This window comes from Schistocerca serialis, chromosome 7 (assembly GCF_023864345.2).
Source record: "Schistocerca serialis cubense isolate TAMUIC-IGC-003099 chromosome 7, iqSchSeri2.2, whole genome shotgun sequence".
Taxonomy (NCBI): Eukaryota; Metazoa; Arthropoda; class Insecta; order Orthoptera; family Acrididae; genus Schistocerca; species Schistocerca serialis.
The window spans coordinates 282,416,149-282,435,275 of record NC_064644.1 but is presented as its reverse complement, the minus strand read 5'-3'; the positions used below and the strand labels follow the sequence as shown (position 1 = coordinate 282,435,275).

General features: G+C 45.7%; 1 protein-coding gene across 1 annotated transcript in view; it reads right to left on the bottom strand.

Annotated features, from left to right (window-relative positions):
• The window catches only part of LOC126413020 (lachesin-like), a 440,858-nt gene extending 422,022 nt beyond the window's left edge, over nucleotides 1–18,836 (bottom strand). Inside the window, exon 1 of the mRNA XM_050082912.1 lies at nucleotides 18,713–18,836. The gene's annotated coding sequence lies outside the window, so the exon portion shown is untranslated. The remainder of the gene's footprint in view (nucleotides 1–18,712) is intronic.
• Nucleotides 18,837–19,127: the final 291 nt, after the last annotated feature.

The window sequence follows — 19,127 nt, the reverse complement described above, 5'->3', positions numbered from 1 at the left end:
TGCTAGGTGGTAGCTTTAAATCGGCCGCGGTCCATTAGTACATGTAGGACCCGCCTGTCGCCACTGTCAGTGATCGCAGACCGAGCGCCACCACACGGCAGGTCTCGAGAGACATACTAGCCCTCGCCCCAGTTGTACGGACGACTTAGCTAGCGATGCAACGGACGAAGCCTCGTTTATTTGCAGAGAAGATAGTTAGATTAGCCTTCAGCTAAGTCAATGGCTACGACCTAGCAAGGCGCCATAGCAATTGATAGTTATCGTATGAAGCATGTCTCATCAAGAACGATGTATACAAATGATGGATTAAAGTTAAGTATTCCAGAAGCTACGTACTTTTCTTTATAGCATTCATTACGTATCCTGTTTCAGGCCTCACGCCATCCTGCGTGAGCTTATAGCGTGCATTTCGGTCTCCTCAAACCACACTGTGTCGGCACTTCTGTCGACACATCAAGTAGTTTCTTCGATTTCATACTACACTACTGGCCATTAAAATTGCTACACGACGAACAGAAAGAAGATGCTGTGATATGTAAATGATTAGCTTTTCAGAGCATTCAAACAAGGTTGACGCCACTGACGACACCTACGACGTGCTGACATGAGGAAGAATGGTCCAAATGGCTCTGAGCACTGTGGGACTTAACATCTATGGTCATCAGTCCCCTATAACTTAGAACTACTTAAACCTAACTAACCTAAGGACATCACACAACACCCAGTCATCACGAGGCAGAGAAAATCCCTGACCCCGCCGGGAATCGAGCCCGGGAACCCAAGCGCGGGAAGCGAGAACGCTACCTCACGACCACGAGATGCGGACTGACATGAGAGTTTCCAACCAATTTCTCATACACAAACAGCAGTTGACCACCGTAGCCTGGAGAAACTTTGTTGTGATGCCTCGTGTAAGGAGAAGAAATGCGTACCATCACGTTTCAGACTTTGATAAAGGTCGGATTTTAGCCTATGGTGATTGCGAATTGTTGTATCGCGACATTGCTGCTCGCGTTGTTCGAGATCCAATGACTGTTAGCAGAATATGCAATCGGTGAGTTCAGGAGGGTAATACGAAACGCCGTGCTGGATCCCAACGGCCTCGTATCACTAGCAGTCGAGATGACATGCATCTGATCCGCATGGCTGTAACGGAGAGTGCAGCCATGTCTCGATCCCTGTGTCAACAAATGGGGACGTTTGCAAGACAACAACCATCTGCACGGTCGACGACGTTTCCAGCAACATGGACTATTTGCCCGGAGACCATGGCTGCGGTTACCCTTGACGCTGCATCACAGACAGGAGCGCCTACGATGGTGTACTCAACGACGAACCTGGGTGCACGAAGCAAAACGTCATTTTTTCGGATTAATCCAGGTTCTGTTTACAGCATCATGATGGACGCATCCGTTTTTGGCGATACTGCGGTGAACGAACAGTGGAAGCGTGTATTCGTCATCGCCATACTGGCATTTCACCTGGAGTGATGGTATGGGGTGCCATTGGTTACACGTCTCTGTCACCTCTTGTTCACATTGACAGCACTTCGACCAGTGGACGTTACAATTCAGATGTGTTGCGACCCGTGGCTCTACCCTTCATTCGATCCCTGCGAAACTCTACATTTCAACAGGATAGTGCACGACCGCACGTTGCAGGTCCTGTACGAGCCTTTCTGGATACAGAAAATGTTCGACCGCTGCCCTGGCCAGCACATTCTCCAGATCTCTCACCAAGTGAAAACGTCTGGTCAATGGTGACCGAGCAACTGGCTCGTCACAATACGCCAGTCACTACTCTTGATGAACTGTGGTATCGTGTTAAAGCTGCATGGGCAGCTGTACCTGTACACGCCATCCAAGCTTTGTTTGACTCAGGGCCCAGGCGTATCAAGGCCATTATTGCGGCCAGAGGTGGTTGTTCTGGGTACTGATTTCTCAGGATCTATGCACCCAAATAGCGTGAAAATGTAATCGCATGTTAGTTCTAGTATAATATATTTGTCCAATGAATACCCGTTTATCATTTGCATTTCTTCTTGGTTTAGCGATTTTAATGGCCAGCCACCCTATGGTATTCTCCATGGTCCCTATCAGTCAATAGTTACGTTATACCTGATGTCGGTATTGCAGTGGTTGTTCCTTCGCGATTCCACTACACAAATCGCTCACCAACGGTAGATGCAAGGAGTTTTAGAAAAGTTGAACCAACGCTGATCGGTTTTTTTCTCAGGTGACATGCATTGATTAGTGAACGCTCGAAGTCACTTACTTCCACCGATCGACATGTTGTATTGTTACTGGCTCTGCGCTATCAAGGCAATAATCCCCGCTTAGCTGCTTACAGGCGTTGACATATGTCAACGGGGACAGATGAAAATGTGTGCCCCGACCGGGACTCGAACCCGAGATCTCCTGCTTATATGGCAGACGCTCTATCCGTCTGAGCCATCGTAGTGCCCCCGACCATTATCTTTCGGACATGTCCGACAGAACAGATACCAAAGGCTCACCGGCCACTTGACCACCTGCTTCTTCTGTGAGAAGTGGTTTTAGGGCGCAAACTCTTCTGTGAGAATGCACAGCGCCCGAGCTCTTATAGGAATCGGCAACGCGCCGCGAGTAAAGAGTATAATGGGCGGGGGCACTACGAATGTAGAGCGGGATAATGTGGGTTTCGCGGGAGGCGTGCCAGAGATAAATCGCTGCAGTCGTGCTACCCTCTGTGTCCTCGGTGGCTCAAATCAGTCCGCCTTTCGCCGCGGAGCAGCTCGGACTTGTTTACGTCTCGGCTGCGAACGGTCGCGGAAGAAGCGGTGTTTACACCGTCGTCACTCGCGTGTGTTACTGTTTGAATCGAACGCAATGGCACACAATTTCCGAAAAACCACGATACAGTTCACGTTCTGTAACGAGTATGCAAGACCGAAGGCTTTCGAAATCGAACGTTTCTTGAGGGACGAAGTGCATCTTAATTACACGGAGATTATTGGAATTCATTTATCAATTGTGAGCAGCACTCTTTACGTAAAGATGATTGACGACGCAGCATGTGATAGGATCATTGAAGCCGCCAAACGAGGATTCCAGTTCCGACACTCCGATGGTCATATTGGCGAAGTTTTAGGCGCTAATTCGGGCCTGGGCGTGCGTACGATTCGAATCTTCGAGCTGCCTTTCGAGGTACCCGAATCATTGGTCACTGAATCACTCCAGCCATATGGCAGAGTTATTAGTCATACGGCCGAACGCTGGGCAAGTTTTAGCACGTATCCAGTGCTCAATGGTGACCAACAGCTGCGAATTGCCCTTACGAAACATGTGCCATCGTACATAAACATCGGCGGCTGTAGAGCTATTGTCATCTATGATGGACAGCCCCGGACATGCTCCGGGTGTGGTGGTGAAGGACATCTTCGATCAGCGTGTATGCAGAGGAGACTCGTGCAACTCCCCAGCGGAGACTTCCAGAGTCCGACTACACCAACGTCACTGCCGATGACTTACGTGACGGCACTTCGCGGGGAGGTGACGCCGAGGTCGGAGCGCACCATCGAACCGACGCCGCAGTTGATTGAGGCGCCTTCGGACGCCACTGAAGAAGGAATGGGTCCGACCAACCTCCAGACACTACAGGTGGCGCAGAAAGACGATGAGAGCATCACAATAGGCATGGAAGCTGAAGTGGAACGGCCCCAGGGCATTGTGGCGGCGGCGGGAACGCAGGAGATGCAAGATGCGCCAACACCAGAGGCCGAGGTTAGGGCCCGCAAACAACGCTCGCCAAAGCGCTCCCTTCTCTTCTAGGGAGCCCAGACGAGTCTAACACTATGGACCTGTCTGACATGGAACCACAAGCTTCGGATGTCGCAGATCATATGAATTCGGACAGTGAAATGATGTCATATCGTTCAGACGACGCATCCGCTCAGGGGCCTGCTACCCCTTCGGCGGTGGAGTCTACAGCTGCGAAAGAACAACAGATGTCACACATCAATGCCGCACAGGAAAATTTGGAGCACACCAATAGTATCAGCTGGTATGAGCAGGACGACGACATCGCCGATGCGGACCATTCTATTGGCGGGGCCTTGCATCCGTCCGCATCTCAAGAAACCTAATGCCGCAGGGACACGTTCCTCGGGCGACCCTCGGCGGATGTGCAAAGGGACTATCGACACGGTGAAACTTTGTCATTTTAACATCATGTGGAGATGACTACTCGACCCCAGGCATACAGAATAGGGACAGTGAATGTAAATACTATTAGATCGCCCGTGAAACAGCAGTTGTTTAGGGACATGATATACGCGTCGGATGTGGATATACTGATGGTGCAGGAAATTTACATTCCTGAGCTCCAGGAAGTACATATCTCCTACAACTCGCCGCACTCGAACAACGACAGTGGAACGGCGATATTGGTCCGGGACGGGATTCCGGTCCGAGACCTGGCTTATCTACCTTCGGCACGAGGACTGGCGATAACTGTTAATGGAATTCGCATTCTCAATGTTTATGCCCCTTCCGGCACAGACAACAGACGGGCGCGTGCGAGATATTATTCGGAAGAGATTGTGCCCTTATTTACCGGCAGATTCGATCATTTCATTATAGGTGGTGACTTCAATTGTGTTTTAGCCCAAAAAGACCAGACACCACATTACAATACCGGTCGTGAATTGCATGTGCTATGCCGGGATCTGGAGTTAAGCGACACCTGGGACATGATTCATAGGAACCGTGAGGGATATACTTTTTTTACCAGTCACTCGGCGAGCAGACTCGATCGAATGTATGTTTCGGTCGGCCTACAGGATAAGGTGGTCGACGCGGAACGATGGCCTGCGGCATTTACTGATCATCTGGCTTACATTTGTACCATGTCACTCCCTAGGCAAAGTGTGTGGAGAAGCCGCGGGACATGGAAGCTCAATTCGTCCCTTTTGGCGGACCCCGAATATCGTCAGAGAGTCGAGGAGGTGTGGGCCACATGTCAACGCCGTCTACCAACGTATACCTCCGTGCTTCAATGGTGGCTCGACTGCACTAAGCCGGCAATAAGAAGAGTTCTAATACAGTATGGTCGGGATAAGGCGAGATGGCAGAGAGACACTCTTGATTATTATTACACCATGCTTCGTGAGCTGTCCTTCCAGGTGCCGTCTGCAGAACATCATGCGGAAGTTCATCGTGTCAAGGCACAAATCCTATCGATCACGCGACGACGACTGGGTGGCATCCCAATACGGGCAAGATGTCTTGACAGCATCACTGGGGAACGTACCTCGATGCACCATGTGTCGCGGGAACATAAGCGTTACCGCCGGGCATTGGTAACAGTGCTCCACGGTTTAGATGGCCGTCAACTGACAACACAACAGGACATTGCAAATGAATTTTTAGAGCATTTCCGCCATCTCTATGCCGGTACACCGACGGACCGTCAGGTAGGGGAAGAGATACTGCAACATCTGCAAACGACACTGACAGAGACGGATAAGGCAGCGCTTATGGAGCCACTCACAGAAGACGATATAAAGGTGGCACTCACAAAAGGAGCGGCCCATAAATCACCAGGACCAGATGGGATTACGCTAGAGTTTTATCGAGAGTTCGTGGACATGATGATGCCACAGTTGGTGTCGATGTACAATGAGGCGATGCGTCCGGACATGCGCCTACCGTCGGATTTTGTGACGGGCTTTCTTCTTCCATCCCGAAGATGGCGGGGAGTCGCAGTGTTCATCAATATCGGCCTCTCTCTATGCTAAACACCGATTATAAAATATTTGCACGGCTACTAGCGTCTCGTCTCAAGCTGGCGATATCCAGGACAATATCCCCCGATCAGGCTTGCCTAGGGGTGCGAAGCAACATCTCCTCGGCGTTAAGTGAATACCGTGACGTTATCGCCCTTGCGGAAACTTGTAAAATGCGAGCAGCGATGATATCTGTGGACTTCGATCGTGCGTTCGACAGGATAAACCATGACTTCCTGGCGTCAGTCATGAGCCGAATGGAGATTCCACCTGTTTTCATCTCCATCATTATGAGGCTAATAAGAGGGGCTACATCGAAGGTGATTGTAAACGGTCGGGAAGCGGGCTCCGTTCCTATTAACAGCTCCGTCCGACAAGGGTGCCCACTCTCCATGATGCTGTTTGCGATAGCGCTTGAGCCGCTGATGTGTGTTATGAGGCGCTCACTTACTGGGATAGCGCTTAATGAGACCTCTTTCGTTTGTCGCGCATATGCGGACGACCTGATCCTTCTTGTCAGATCAGGTCATGAAGTGCATCGGGCTGTTGAATATCTAGACTCTTACGGGACGGCAGCAGGCAGTGTCATTAACATGACGAAATCCAAAATTATGCACATTGGACGGGGTCTGGAAGACGTACCTGGACCGTTTCAGACGGTGGAATCGCTGAGATGTATGGGGATCACATTTACCCGTTCACTACGGCGGTCAGCGGCGGCGAGTTCTCGGCGGCTTCTGCAAAATGTTCGTCTGGCGATACGGAACAACTCACTGAGAGCCTTTGACATGATCCAGCGTGTGGCATACACTAACGTTCACATAGCGTCACGACTGCCCCATTTAGCGCAGATCCTACCAATGCCGAAGGGTATTGCAGACCGCCTCATGGGTGCCTTTGGTTACTATGTTAGTACTGGGATGTTATTTAAGATCACATATGACACGTTAACGCTACAATTCCGGAACGGTGGCCTCAACCTCACAAACGTGCGAAACAAAGCTCTGGCGCTTTACATGCGAGCGATGATACGAAATTGGCAACAACGAAAGCACACCATAACGTCAGCTCTGATAGAAGTACTTGTTCCGCCTTCGTACGAACCCCCTATTGCGGTGGGCAATATTTCGCCTTCTCTTGCACACATTGCCTCATTTCTTGTTGATTACAGTTATGTTCGTCTGAAAGTACCTTCGACGAGAATACCCACGACTCGGGAGATCTATAGGTGCTTGATGGATCACCATGCCCGCAACGTAATGGAATTCAAATACCCGTCGAGAACGTGGAACCACATTTGGTGTGCAGTGCATACTCCATTATTGTCAACAGCAGCGAGATCGATGTGGTACATTCTTATAAACCGTAAACTTGTGACCAGGAGTCGATTACATACAATTCATATGGTCGATTCTCCTCTTTGCACAAACTGTGGCCCGTTAGCAACGGAAGAACATGGTTTAGTGTGTGGCGCAGCGAGGTACGTCTGGATGCTGACGCGTCGAATATTGGCCTTCCTTCGGCGCACTAACTACACAGAAATCACATCGGATGTACTTTTTCTACCGGACAAGACCTTTTTTCCCAAACAAAAGACGTATGCGGTCAATTGGATCGCTGGACATGCGACGAAATATTTGTATTCGTACGATATTAAGTCCGTGATGGATTATTGGATGTATTTACAAGAACAACACGAGCTCATACGGAGTCATACGAAATACAGGACTTACTTTTCCAATTTTTTAGGAAGTGTTTTTCACAATCCGCCCGACAGCTGGGGTGTCCCAGAACTGAGAAGACTCCTGCAGCAGAACGACTAGAGACAATACTGCGCGGTTCGGTTATATTGGCATACAGCACACTGAGAAGAAAACTGGCCCCTACATGGTCGACGCAGGAGAAGTACATAAATATATGCCGCCCACAAAGGCAGAAATGGTCAAGATTATATGGCTGTCTGCCAGATTTATGATGCGACACCGCGTACTGCAGGGATTGTGATGCAGATGATAACTTCATTTTCACTCCCGCCCGTGACTAGGATTGTCATTTACTTTATTCATGTTACAAAAAAAAAAAAAAAAAAAAAAAAAGGCGGCCTTTACGTTGATTTTCTGGTTTCCAAATTGTTTTTGCTTTGTTTTTGCTGTCTCGATCCTTTTCTTATCCCTAAGATAGTACAATTGTACGAATAAAGATTGTTTGTATACCCTGCCTTCCTGCTCCCAAAAACAAAACAATCCGCTTGGAATACGAATTTTTATTTTTTATTATCACCTTCATTTAAATTGTATGTAAATCTTAACGAGTTGCGAAGAATATTGTTGCAGGTAACGTACGTCAGTGTTGTGCACGGCAGATATTCGGTGGTTTTAATGATCGTTTTGCTGAAGAAAACTGTTTCCATCATAATCAATAGTTGTATAGAATCTGTTGTATGAACTGTGATTTAGTGACACTTACACAACTTACAGACAACGTTAACATGGATTTCGTTAGCAACTTGACCAAATCTTAGCCGGGAGAAAAAATAATTTTGCAATTACTCACTGCAATGAAATGTCATTATCACTTTCATTTACAAAATAGTGAAATACCAAACCACTGAATAACACAGCGAACGCCACCAGGAAAGATAACACATGCCCTCAGATCTTAACGCAGTTATATGGTTTTTTGAAGTCCAGAGCACGCTGGGGAATGTGGCGCTTAGGAAAACGATGCCTAAATAATTCTATGAGATCTGTACATATCTTACATACGTCTCTCGTATATTTGTAAGTACGTTTCTACGTTCAGAATTGTCTTGATGAACACTAGGCTTATAACAACACCAATCAGGTCCACAACGCTGAACTAACTGCCATTACGCAGCATTCGGTTGTTCATTACTGAATTACTACGTAAGCAAATGGAGCGAAAATTCCTTTGACTGTAGTCTTTCTGTTATGTCGGAAATGAAACGTGAGAAACGCGGAAGTCTCTCATCATATTTTAATGAGTTTCCGGTAAGCGTGTTCTTTGTGCACCTCAGAGTTTCGCTGCTGTTTATGCGAGCTTAATTAAATTGTTTTGAAGGAGGTGTATTGTCGCTTCAAACGCCTGCCGTGCGACAGTATAAAGGCAACACCTTGCTCACTTCTCCGTTTCTCTGCGAAAGTTTGTGAAATGTGAATAATTTGTGCTTTACGCCTGATTGTGTTCTGCCGTATTCATTGAAACAGCCCTCAGAGTCGTTACTGGGAAACAAATTTTACACACATTATTAGATGTCCCACGACGATTAAAAGTTCTCGAAACTCACACTGAAAGAATTTTTTGTGAAATGATATACAGATTAATACATTGTCCCTAAAATTGCATCAAGCTATTCAAGTAGCGAAGAGAGTGACCAGTTTTCGTACATACCCCTGTCATGACTATCATCGGAAATCACACTTTTGAGTCGGTTGGTCGGTCTACAAAATCTAAAAGTATTATGTAAGTAAATTCACTCTGACAACTTGAAACGATGATATTAGACCAGAGAGAACGACTGTCGTTGTCACTCATGAACTTTTTATAGGGTTCGTTGATAACAATGAGTTAAAGTAGGACCGCCATCTTACTAGAATCCAGTTTTTGTTTTGGAATTGATGTTGCGGATGCAGGTCAAATCAGACGCAGAAAGAATTACATAACATAGATCGGATAGGGCTGACTTATGGAAAGCGAGCGAAGTAGAATGTCGCACTCACGGCGTGTGGTTCGTGTCGAAGGCAGAACGGAAATTGTGTCTCCCTTTTTTTTCTTTTTTTCTTTCAAATCATCATCATAGTCCGCACACGAGATATGGAAGGTGTCGGCAGAATGATCGCAAAGTCTTCCTCAAAAACAGATTCTGACAATTTGTCCGCCTGCTTAGCTGAGTGGTAAGGTGGTTGCCTCCCATGCAGCGGGCCCGGTTGAGATTCTCGGCAGGGTTGGAGATGTTTTCCGCTCGTCGACCGGGTGTTATGTTGTCCTCAGCATCATTTCATTCTCATCACCGACACACAAGTCGCCCAATGTGGTGTCGACTGAAATAAGATTTGCACTCTGTGGCCGAACTTCCACGGATGGGGCCTCCCGGCCAACAATGCTATACGTACATTTATTTCATTTCATTTCTGTCAATTTAGGCAACAGTGGTTATTCTGAAATAACATTGTCTGTCTTCCAGTTTTTCCAAGTTAAGTTTCCGGCCAACAATGCTATACGCTCATTTCATTCGTTTCTGTCAATTTAGGCAACAGTGTTTTGCTGAAATAACGTTGTCTCTCTTCCAGTTTTTCCAATTTAAATTTCCCGTTCATCTCTGTTACGCTACGAACATCCCTTAATTGTTCGCACTATTGTGTTGTATGGATTTCCTTCACAGGTGCATTGCGCTTCCCCAGAAACCTCCCATCGAATCAAAGTATACTGAAGCGACGAATCTTTCGTGGCCACTTGCTGACACATTTCTTGTTGTGTTTTGTCTTGCTCGTTCTGGGCCTACGTTTATATTTGAAGATTAAACAAATGTCAATCGAAAATCTCGAGACGAAAGGCAACAGGTAACACATCAAATCTACGTCTTTCAATCACCTTCTCTGATACGGATTGAATGTGATCGTTCCATTATCAGACAGATATTTAGTATTAGCCCTTAACACTTAAAAGGTGTGGCGTGCTACAGAGTTCCCATTCATTCTTGTAATCGGATAGTATCGGTTTCTTTCTCTTTATTACAGGCGTATCAAGTACCCTCACTTAAAAATAGTTCTCATTCATTATACCAAGTAGAATTTTTGCCCGTTTTTCTTTTTCTCCTCGACTATGACTACAGAGATATGGAATATATAATGTAAATCGTCAAGGCGGTTGAAAACTTTTTTCAAAAAAGTAAATGCATTAACTTGGTATTTATTAGTTAGGAACTCGTTTCTGAAATTATTTACAGTGTAGTCTAATACGCAGTTAAATTAGATACGATCATCAGTTGCACAGACAATAAGGGAATAGAATGCTGGATATTATATTGGTGATATTAGTAGCTACCAAGGAAAAGATTGAATTAAAAGGATAACAGTTTGTTTACACAACTTGGGTAAAATCAGAGGTAGGTTGTTAGGACAAATACTCAGGCGCTAAGGTTTTGTTGCTTTGGTACTGGTGGGAGGCGTGGGCGATATAAATTGTGGAGAGAGGGGATCTGACTATAGAATGCAGATTAAACTCCATCTTGGGCGCTTAAGACAAAGAGAAGGTACAATAGAGTGCAGAAATTCTTCTACATGGGTACATGAAAGATCGTAACCACTGAGCGTGCAGCTTGGGCAGAGATGTTATTCTCTCCTTTGACAATGCTGCATGGTTATCCACCAACATTCTATCGTTCCCTCCAAATCACTGAATGGCACAAATTCCCCAGTGCTTTCTCCTTTCCCAACGTGAACCCTTTACTACTCATCACTAACACTGAACACCTCTGAGTATCCAACACTATTCAGAAAACCAAATCCAACAATCGTGACACATTGCAGCAACCCTAAAACTGCACAAACTCCATGTTCACAATGAATACAACATCAACCGTCTCAGTCTCACAGACAATGAAAACCTCTGCGACATTTATCCATCCTATGGACTACAGCCCTAATTTCTGTATCCCTTTCCTCTTGATACAATCGCCTAGTCCACTCTATATGTTCTTTTTTGTTTCCTACAGTTACACACAGGGCCAGTTGGAGAAAATCTAGGTAAACAAGTGACTTCTCGTTTGGCACCCCCCACCCTCCCTCCTTCGCTCCAACCATTATCCCTCATCCACTTTCAACCGTGTGAATATGGAGTAGTAACAACTACCTTCACTCTCTTGTAAGACGACATGGTCTCCTGACCTACATTGCTTACATATTCCGCCCTCACAATCAAATTCCGCACATCAAGATGCTTCATTCGAACCGAAGCTCGATAAGATAAAGTCAATGTAGTATGAATTCATGTAAACAATACACAAATAACAAGTGTGCACTAGGGTTGAAATACTCGAGGCTGGCGTACACATAGACATTCCAGACACGATGGTGACAGGAGCTTTTAGTTCGAGAGAGGCAGACTGCGCACCGGGAGGCCGGTCCCTTCAGAGGACGAGTAAATCTCGACTGCCCGTGGAGCGGACAGTGTTTGCCTGAGTGAAAGGAAGAACGACTCCGTGATCAGCTTAAAAGCAAATTCTGCTACATTGTGTGGGAGCGCCCAGCCTACACATTCTTTACAAATGTAGCAAGCAGTTTCAGAGATTTTCACAGGGAGGCAGAAAACGCCCAACGCCGATGCTCCCCCGTTTTAGAAGAGCAATGCTGATTGGCAGACTATATTCCTGATGCCTTGAGCTGAAGGAGTAATGGAAGAGACTGAAAGATATACCCCTTCACGTATGGAGTTGATAGGGGCCGTTCCGTTGTCGCTCTTGGAGTGAGAACATGTTACGAGAGTGTGTGCTCAAAGAGCGAGGAACAAGTCTCTCCTCAGTACTTCACTGGGAGAGCACCTCTGTCGAGAGCGAATCGGAGTGCGACTCTATATTGAGTCCTTGCGATTAAGCGTTGTTCACTGTGTTGTCTGACACACTTATTAAACGGTATGAACGGACAGAGCGAAATTTGTAGTTGCATCGCGGTGGACTGGTTATCTGATGGGTGTACTACGCTAATAATTAGACTAGGGGCGAATAGGAGTCCTTCACTTCATTAAGGCTAGGGACAGTTTGATTGGCAAAGGTCAGTCCAGACAGAACGAGAGTTGATGGACTGCTTATCTGATGGGTGTACCACGCTAATAGTTAGACCAGGGGCGAATAGGAGTCCTTGAATTCATTAAGGCTAGGAAGAGTTTGATTGGCAAAGGTCAATCCAGACAGAACGAGAGTTATCTTATTTGTCCACAGAGAGTGGTGCAGACAGCAGTCATTGCAGCTTACGGTATTGTGCACTACAGCTCTTGCGAGCCCCGTATTCCCTCCACAACAGTACACTTCACTGCATTTCACACGCAACAGCCTGGACCGTATCTAGCAAAATTCTAACAGATAATTATTGAAGTTGGGTAGGCACGGCTCTCAGCCATTCTGCTAAGTCAATAACAATCTCAAACATTCTATAGAAATTTCATTAGCGAATACTATCCTTAAGAGGTAACTTCACATTCCGAAAACAACCCAGAAATAACTTGTTCAGTTCATATCTAAATGTGGCATTGCAATTTCTCAGAATTGTAGCAAAATAAATAATAATTTTCGTTAGTTTCATGTATTTCTTACACTAAGTAGCACTACTCCAGTAGCCAAGTATCCCACTAGTTACGTAAGAAACTTTGTGAATTTTTGTGTCATTTCCTTACAGCAGACGACTCCATAAGATATTTATTGCTGAAAGTTTTTCAGGCATTTCTCTTTAGAACGTTAGGAGCGTCTGTCTGACTTCCGTAGTAGTGTGGGGGTGGAAATTGCATCATGCAAGAGCCACAGGATAAACGGTACATCTCAGATTAATCCGTTGCGCAGAATGACAGAATAGCACCCACATGCTCACAAGAAAAATGGTTCAAATGGCTCTGAGCACTATGGGACTTAACTTCTGAGGTCATCAGTCCCCTAGAACTTAGAACTACTTAAACCTAACTAACCTAAGGACGTCACATACATCCATGCCAGAGGCAGGATTCGAACCTGCGACCATAGCGGTCAGGCGGTTCCAAAATGAAGCGCTTAGAACCGCACGGTCACACCGGCCGGCTACACGCTCACACTCTTAGAAAAAACCCAACAACCTCTTCCACTTCTGGCGACGTCCTAAAACTCTAAAATCCGTCTAACGTTTCTGTTTCCTTTCCCAGTGTAAGTCCATCAGTTTTTAAAGAAAGTACATTGAGGTGACAGAAGTCATGGGATAGTGATTAGTGACATGCAAATACACAGATGGCGATAGTATCGCGTACACAAGTTATAAAGTATCAGTGCGTTGACGGATCTGTCATTTTGTACTCTTGTGAGTCATGTGAAAAGGTTTCCGATGTGATGATGGCCGCACACGGGAATTAACAGACTATAAAAGCGGAACGGGAGTTGGAGCTGGACGCATGGGACACTCAGTTTCAGAAATTGTTAGGGACTTCAGTATTCCGAGGTCCACAGTGTGAAGAGTGTGCTGAGAATGTGAAATGTGAGGCATTAACTCTCACCACTGACAACGCAATGCCCTACGGCTTCTGCGTAACGACCGAGAGCAGCGGCGTTTGCATAGAACTGCCATAATAACGAGCACGTAACGACGCATGAAATATCACCAAAAATCAATATGGGACGTACGACGAACGTATCTGATATGGTAGTGGGACGAAATTTGGTGTTAATAGACTATGGCAACAGCTGACCGACACGAGTGTCTTTGCTAACAGCTCGACATAGCTTGCAGCGCCTCTCCTGGGCTCTTAACCATATCAGGTAGACCCTAGACGTGCTTTCAGCCACTCGTTTCTCTCATCGTCATCATCATCATACAACACCAACATCTCGCTATACTATAAACACACAAATTAAAAGTATCAATAGACGACTGAGATGAGTCCCGATTGCAGTTGGCAAGAGCTGATCATGGGGTTCGAGTGTGGCGCAGACTCCACGAAACCATGGACTCGTGTTGTCAACAAGGCACTGTGCTAATTGCTGGTGGCTACATTGTGGAGCGGGCTGTGTTTAAATGGAACGGACTGGGCCCTCTGGTGCAACTGAATGTGCTTGATCTTTATTTTACAATTGCCATTGCCGACTTTCGCCCACATAAACAATTACTCATCAGCATTTAACTTCTTCTTCCTTCTCGTAGTCAAAACAAATGTCATGCTTGGAACAAGTGTTCCATAAGGCTGTTTAGCCAACAGTCCTGTAGTCTCAGCAATACTCCATGTCTTCCAAGCTAAAATGTTAGCTTCTGGAAATGCTTCAAGGCCACCATAATCTGCTTGATTGCCCCATACAACAGCAAGTGTTAGCCACGTACTACCTCCAAACACTGCTTGTACATCACACGTGAAATTCAGATGCAGTCCTCGAAAAACATTTGGACCTCCAATCAATTGCTGTTTATTAAACTGCGCAGCCAAGTCAATATCAATCGCCTTCAAACTGCGATACACTTGTGTTAACGTGCCACAGCAATGCCTTTCCGACGTGCATGGCGACGTCACTGGCGGCGCAGTATACCAGTTTATTACAGTTTGAAGGCGATTGATATTGACTCGGCTGGGCAGTTTAATAAACAGCAATTGATTGGAGGTCCAAATGTTTTTCGAAGACTGCATCTGAACTTCACGTGTGATGTACAAGCAGTGTTTGGAGGTAGTACGTGGCTAACACTTGCTGTTGTATGGGGCAATCAAGCAGATTATGGTGGCCTTGAAGCATTTCCAGATGCTAACATTTTGGCTTGGAAGACATGGAGTATTGCTGAGACTACAGGACTGTTGGCTAAACAGCCTAATGGAACACTTGTTCCAAGCATGCCATTTGTTTTGACTACGAGAAGGGAGAAGAAGTTAAATGCTGATGAGTACTTGTTTATATGGGCGAAAGTCGGCAATGGCAATTGTAAAATAAAGATCAATGGAGATTGTATGATTTATTATAGACAATAAAGTTTGTTCTCTCTTTTCCTTATCTCCCGTGAGATTTTTTTTAAATGATTAAAACAATTTATTCACTTTTTGTTTTGGTGGCCGTGTCGCTCATGGTTGCTCGCTAGGCGGGTGACCTTGAATGGGACTTAGCCACTGGAGGAGGCTGCCGGCCAACACGGGCCTATGACTGGAAATGGTTATGTTTGTTTACTTGGAGACCATTTGTAGCCATTCAACGATAGAATTTTTATGGATGAAAATGCGCCATGTCACGAGACAGTAATTGTTCTCGATTCGTTTGAAGAACACCCTAGAAAATTAGAGCGAATAATTTCTCTACCCAGATTGCCCGACATGAATCCCATCAAACATTTATGTCGCATAATCGAGAGGTCAGTTCTTGTACATATTCCTGCACTGGCAACACTTTCGCAAATATGGACGGCTGCAGGGGCAGGGTACTTCTTACGATTTGTTTATTCTGTACTGCGTCGAGTTCCTGCACTACGCCGGGCAAAAGGTGGTCCGACGCGTTATTGGGAGGCATCCCATGACTTCTGTCACCTCAGTGTGTGGTATTTCATTTTCACATTTCACTTATCTGGAACGTATTGTAATATTAATTTATTCATTTTTCTGTAACTTTGACTTTTTTGCTTGTGGTTACAAATGAAGGAAGTCAACAGTGTAATCTTAAATTAAGACCATTAGCCAAATTCATCTTTATATATACTTTAAAAACTTATACTGATAAGCCAAAACATTATGATCACATTTCATCTTGAGACTGAATGCCAATTATTGGCGCTATGAGAACGAGACGTGGTAGATGACGTATATCTGTGAAGCAGAGACGAATGGGGAATCGGTCTAGTACAGATAATATATTTATTTATTATTATTTTTTTTGTCAAGTCGTATCCCGTCTGACTGGTTTGATGCGGCGCATCGCGAATTCCTCTCCTGTTCACTTCCGGCCTACGTCCTCAATTACATACTGGACATATTCCAGCATCTGTCTGCCTGTATATTTCCCTATAGCACCAAGCAATTATTCCCTGTTGTCTTAGCGGACACCTTAGTGTTTTCTATACAGACCTTTCTTCGCCGATTCTGTGGAGAACCTCATCATTCGTTACGTTATCAATCCAGCTAATTTTCAACATTCTTCGGCGGCACACACATTTCAAATGCTTGCATACTCTTCTGTTCTGCTTTCCTATAAATCCATGTTTCGCCACGATAAATGTTAAGCTCCAGACGTACATTCATTGATAATAGTAGACTCCCCTTTGCCATTAATCCCCTCTTTGCAAGTGCTAGTCTGCTTTTTATGTCCTCCTTGCTCCGTCCATTACGGAGTATTTGCTGTCTTTGTAGCAGAATTCCTTAGCTACATGTACTTTGTGATCACCAGTTCTCACGTAACCATGTATATTGGTATTCTCATTTCTGCTACTTCTAATTATTTTCGTCTTTCTTCGATTTACTTCGAAGTCAAAGTCTTTACTCATTATGCTGTTCATTACATTCAACAAAGCCTGTATTTCTTCTTCACTTTCACCGAGGATAGAAATGTGATCAGCGAATGTTATCGTTGAAATCCTTTCACCATTAATTTTAATCCCTCTGCTCGACATCTCTTTTGTTTCCGTCATTGCTTCTGTGATGTGGAGACAGAAAAGTAGAGGCAAGGAGGAGGAGATTAGTCTTTAACGTCTCGTCGACCATAAGATCTTTAGAGATGGAGCGCAAGCTCGGATTAGGGAATGATGGAGAAGAAAATCGGTCGTTCCCTTTCAAAGGAATCATCCCGCCAGTCACCTGAAGCGATTTAGGGAAATCGCAGAAAACCTAAATCTGAAAGGCCAGACGCGGTGTTGAATCGTTGTCCTTTCGAATGGAAGTTCAATGTGCTAACCACGGTAGAGGTGAAAGACTATTTATATCCCTTCTGATCCCTGCATTTCGTTCTTGCTCTTTCAGTCTTATGTTTCTTGATTATTGCAAATGCTCGGTAACATCTATGTCTTCTTATAGCTTACGTCTGTGATTCTCAGAATTTCGTACGTCTTGCACCATCTGACGTTGACCGACGCTTTTCCGAGGTCGACAAATGCTGTGAAAATGACATGATTTTTGCTCACTTCTGCTTCCGTGACGAACGACAAAGGGAGACCTGCTTCTCTATTGCCTGTACCTTTCATAAAGCGAAACTTACAGGCATCTAAAGGATTGTCAGTTTTTTTTCATTGATGTCAGTAACTTGGATGCATCAGCTGTTAAGCTGATTGCATGATAATTATCGTCCTTGTCGGCTCTTCGGAATTCGGTGCGTGATGTTTCCCTGAAAGTCTGATGCTGTATCTACACACCACCGTGAATTGTCGTGTGGTTGCCACTTTCCCAGTGATTTTAGAAATTATTGTGGAATGTTATCTGCCCTTGTACCTTATTCGATCTTAAGTCTTCCGAAGCTTTTTTAAAATTCTGTTTCTAAAACTGGATCCCCTACCTTTCCGTTATCGTCTCTTGATTCTTCTACCACTTCTTCAGAGAATTCTTCCCACTCATAGAGGCCGTCAAGGTACTCTTTCCACCTGTGCGTTCTTTCCTCTGTGTTTAACAGTGCTAGCGTGGTCGGGGTGGGAGGAGCGGTGACGTTCAGCTGGGCTCCCAACGGAACTATGGTAATTACGAAAGGTACCACTACAGATGTGAAAAATGTGAACGTTATTACGGACCATCTGCATCCCTTTATGACTGACGTCATCCCCGAAGAAGATGACAGGATAACTGTCCATGTAACAAAGCCATAACCTTGCTACAGACATCAGCTTGCTATCTTAGCCCCCAACTTCGCTTGATCTGAAACCGGTGGAACGCATCTGGTTCGCTATCGGGCGGCAGCTCGTCGTACACAATCAACCGATCCATAATGTACGGGAACTGCGTTACCTGTGCGTAGACAAGAGGTGCCATGTACATGCGGAAAGCTACCAGTGCTTTGTGGAATCCATGCCACGAAAAGTCTCTGCTGTCTGCGTCACAAAGATGGACGAACACGTTACTGAGAAGGTGGTTATATTGCTTTATCTTTTCAGTTTACGTAATTGCCGCTTCACCCTCTAATCAATACCTTTTTATTTTCAGTATTTCTGGCTGATCAGCGGGATATTTTAGCCGCTGACGCCCCCCATCCACTCCCACATCAGTAGGTGGAGCGGACGCCGAAACAAAAATAACGAAAATAAAACTCTGTGCTACCTTGTAGGGTCCCAGGTTGGAGACTGGGCAGGAGAGGACTGCCTCGCGGCCCACGGCCACCGTCGCGTTGCGGATCTCGTCCGTGAAGTCGGGGTCGGCGATGGGATCGTCGGGCACCGGCCGCGGCAGCTGCTGCACCGCCGCGCCGTCTGCGCCGCCGCCGCCAGCGCCGTCTCCAGAGGCGCCGGAACCTGCCGCACCACAGAACTCCCGTCACCGGACAGTCTTCGCTGACCACACGTGTCAGTTAAGTTTACTCAAGATATACTGCGTCCAGGATGAATTTTTACCTTGGGATGTGTGTTGGAGCGGACTCGAAACTGGGACCATCCTTTCGCGGAATAACGGATTGCTACTTCTGTAGGATATGCAGGAAAACTGTGCAAAGTTTGGAAGATAATAGATGATGTACTGC